Source organism: Petaurus breviceps, unplaced genomic scaffold (assembly GCF_028583685.1).
Source record: "Petaurus breviceps papuanus isolate PSGF00001 unplaced genomic scaffold, PetGlider_PUasm1.0 118, whole genome shotgun sequence".
Classification (NCBI taxonomy): Eukaryota; Metazoa; Chordata; class Mammalia; order Diprotodontia; family Petauridae; genus Petaurus; species Petaurus breviceps.
Window position 1 is genome coordinate 20,813,698 of NW_027185616.1, and position 4,233 is coordinate 20,817,930.

Genomic DNA, 4,233 nt, shown 5'->3' on the forward strand with positions numbered 1-4,233 from the left:
ATGTGGGGGTAGGACTTAATTGGTTTGGCTGGGTCAGGCATGCCTGTACATACCCCCCTCCAGAGGGAATTAAGGCAATTGAAAATTTTTCTCTCCCTGGGACTGCAAAGTGGCTCTCTCTTTGGGAAGTTCTGCTGATTAGAGAAATTAAGGAAGACTGGAAAGGGGAAGAGAGGAAAGGGGAGAGATAAAGGAAGGCATACCTCTTTAGCTAAGTGAGGTGAGCAAACCACCTCCTTCCCCTTCCCCCTCACTTTATTCAGGCAGAAGAATGGGGGTGGGGGTGGGGTGGGAGCCTTCAGCAGTCTCTGAAAGGAGACATTACAGATCTGAGGCCACACAGACACCTGTCTTCTAAAAGGCCAGGGGTATTGGTCTAAAAATATTTCGATATCTGTCTATTTTTGTATGTATGTATGTATATCGATATAGATAGATATTTGGATATAAATGTAATAGGTTTCATTTGGAATCTTGGCTGTTATGGAAATGTATATAGTGGTTTAGAGTTATAATTTATTTCCTGTGTAAAGTGGTTTGGAAATGCATTTAAAATTATTAATGGGATGGAAGCAAGTTTTAAATACATAATATTTGGGACATTGTACATTTCTAAATTATGTAATTTAGTAATGCAAAACAATAACATAGTAGATATATTGTAAAAGACTGACTATATTTCCCTCCCTCCTATCCCACCTCCCACTTGTTCTATTCTCTGCTTTGATCCCGTCTATTTTCAAAAGTGAATGCTTCCAACTTCCCTCTGCCCCAGCCTACCCTCCCTTCCATCATCCCCCCTCTCATCCCCTTCCCCCCCTATTCTCCTGGAGGGTGAGATACCCTATTTAGTGTGTATTTCACTCCCTCCTCAGGCCAAATTCAATGTGAATATTGGGAATAGGTCATTGGGATGCAAGGAATTGGATGTTAATTGACATTGTTAATGATTCTGTTCATTTGTATGGTTTGTGTGTAAGTTTTCTTGGTTATGTTAGTGACATGTAATCTTCTTTCTCAAAACTAGTATATATTGCAAGCCACCTAAGAAGTTTAATCTGTACCTAACTTAATATCATTATGCAATTTTGTAAAATTGTGAAAAAAACTTCAGTGTATTGTTTGAGTATAGCCCTGTGTGACTAAGAAAACTGAACTGTTTGTTATACTGTTTGGACCCAGCCTTGCATGGCTGGGAAACTGAACCTTTCTATGCACCTTTCTTGGCATCAAATCATATGTTTCTGGGAACCCCTGTCAGGTCTGTCTGACTTTTCCAGCTTGTGTATATGAACTCTAGGCATCTGAGGATTATCCATCCTCTGAGCCAAGGGATCTGAAAAAGATGACCTTAGATGCAGAGAGCTTTCCCAAGAGTGCAGACCTGGCCTTTTCTGGAACTGCTTCCTCCCTGGAGATCCCATCTTGAGAAGACAATACTGTAGAAGGGATTTATCAGCAGTGCTGTGAGAAGTTTTCAGAGGGTGAAAAGAAGAGGGGAGTTTGTGTGGGGGAATGTGAAAACTTCTCAGAATGGGTCTTGGAATTTGGTGTCAGGTTTTGGATTTACCCTTCCCCCTTCATTGCTGCTGTCAATCAGCAGCAAGTCCTTTTAGGAGTCTTTCGATCCCCACCTAGTTTCAGTCCTTTGTCTTCTTTCCTGCCTCCGTGGGCCCCTCCTCCTGTCCAATGGGAGTCAGGGACAACCCAAATTCAACCCCCCCCCTCTCCCCCACCAATGAAAGTGAGGGACAGCAGGGGAAATATTGCTGTATTAGGGTTTGAAAACTCTGTCCCATATTGTGTGCCTCCTCTCCCTGATTGTCCTGGAGAGGACCACCCTCTTCTCCTGGGGGAAGAGAATAAAATTTCCTGCTTTTATCCTGAGAATTCTCCATGTTCTTGATTAAATTTAGAATGGGTTTTTTTTTTATCCCACACATATGCATTACCCCAAAACACCACACTATGCAAAATTGAGCAACAGAAACAAACAAACAACTCAGTAGCTAGGTTTTATACATGCTAAATAGTTAAGGAATACATGAACACTACAATGAATAGTGGCTGAGTTCAAAGCCTTGCAGTTTCTGCCCTGGGCTTCCCTGTACAACTGGGATCCCTGGGGCCTTGGGCAGAGGCCACAGCAGAAGATAGGGACAAGGGGGGAGGGAATACTCCTCCACCTACAGCTCTCACTGCACCAGAAGATCAACAATATGCCACTTTACCTTGACAAAGACCAGTAGTTTGCTCCTGAAGTGGTCTTCTGAAAGGCTGCTGCTTGTGAGTTTTGAACTCAGGTATTTTAAGTTCTCTTAATGTTTCTCAAGATTTTGAATACTCATTGTGCTCAACATGTTCCCTAATTTTGAGCTTTTGAAATAGGTGTTATAGGGTCAGGTAGGTGGCACAGAGCACCAGCCCTGGAGTTAGGAGGACCTGAGTTCAAATCCGGCCTCAGACACTTAACACTTACTAGCCGTGTGACCTTAGGCAAGTTACTTAACCCCAACTGCTCTGCCTTCCCCACTCCAAAAAAAATAGTAATAATTTCAAAAAAAGAAATAGATGTTATAGCAGAATTGACTGTGACTGAATGAATCAAAGCATCAAAGGGCTAACTCAGAGGTGGTGGAATTGAGGACCTCTGTCCCTCTAGACCTATGGAATGTGCTTATGTTTGAGAGGCACCCTGCTTGAGTGCTGAGGATAGGAGGTAGAATAGTAAAATCACTCTCATCTAGTGCTCTGGAGACTATTTCTCATAGGCAGGTGTCAGAAGTCTCTACCAGTTTTACTATGGGCTCTCTTTTGACAACCCCCGATAAGATCCAAAGTCTGAACTAATCAACCAGACTGCTTTGCTTTGCTTTAAAAATGCCCTTTCCTGTGTAGGTAACTTGAAAGACCAGATAAGGTCAACAGGGGGTTCCTGTTGATGGTAGGATACCTTGAAATTCAGAATAATGGAATTTCTCTTATCTTGGGGGTATACTTCATATGGGGGAAAGCAAGCATCCTGGGATTGTCCTTAAACATCTAAAAAACTTTGTCAATCTTGTATCAGGGAGTCAGAACTTTGGTTTTGGCTCCTTGTACGTATAAGCTCACTTGCTTTGTCTAGTTTTTTTTTTTTAAGCAATCAGGGTTAAGTAACTTGCTCAAGGTTACACAGCCAGCTATTTCTGGGTGTGGTGCTGAGTATCTGAGCCCGGATTTGAACCCCAGGTCATCCCGACACTGGAGGCAGTGCTCTTACTTGCTGTGCTACCTGGCCACGCTGCTTTGTCTAGTTTTAAGAAAATAAATAATATAAATGTATATCACATAGCCTGTTTGTCTCCTTTAACCAAACTTTAAAGTTAACACTTTATATTCATTGACTTGCAAAAACAAAAAGAACACAGACACCTCCTCCACCCCCCACTAACTTGTTCTTTCTTTGAGCCTTGTGGACTGGTTGAATTCAAAAGGGCTTTGTCACCAAAAAAACAAAAAAAAAAAATAAAACTGGGGCCCACTGTTGTAGCATCAGATAGAAAATCTGGGTGGGAACAATTAGTCAGAGAAGTGAGCTATCTCCTAACATCTCTAAGTCCTTTGTGTAATATAATAAATAGCTAATCAAAATAATAGCTAATATTTATATAGCATTTACTCTGTGCTAGGCATTGTGATAAGTGCTTCACAATGATCTCATTTGATTCTCACTACTACTCTGAAAGGTAGGTGCTATTATGATCCCCATCTTACATGTTAAGCAAATAGAAGTTAAATCAAGTCACTGTCCAGAGAACCAGCTAGTGTATGAGGCTGAATTTGAACTCATAGCTTCTGTCACATAAGTTATAATGATCTACAATCTCTTGGGATTTATCCTTTTTTAAAAAGGCCCTATCAGGAGGAAGGGTATAAATTCTTCCTCTACCATCTTTTGGTGATGTGGGACAGGAAAATTAAATTCCATGAAAGTCATTGTTTTTCTTCAAGCCTCCCTCTATTTGAAGTCCCAGCCAGTTGGGTAACTCAGCTCATCCTCTCCCTCTCCTCTCCAAAGGAAGGTAAATTTTGATGGCCAGAAGCTGCTCACTTGACTTGGGGTTTGCTGGCTAGATCTTTCTCCTTCTTTTTTTCTTCTTTCTTTCTTTCTTCTTTGCTTCCTTCCTTTCTCTTTCTTTCTCTCTCCTTCCTTCCTTCCTTCCTTCCTTCCTTCCTTCCTTCCTTCCTTCC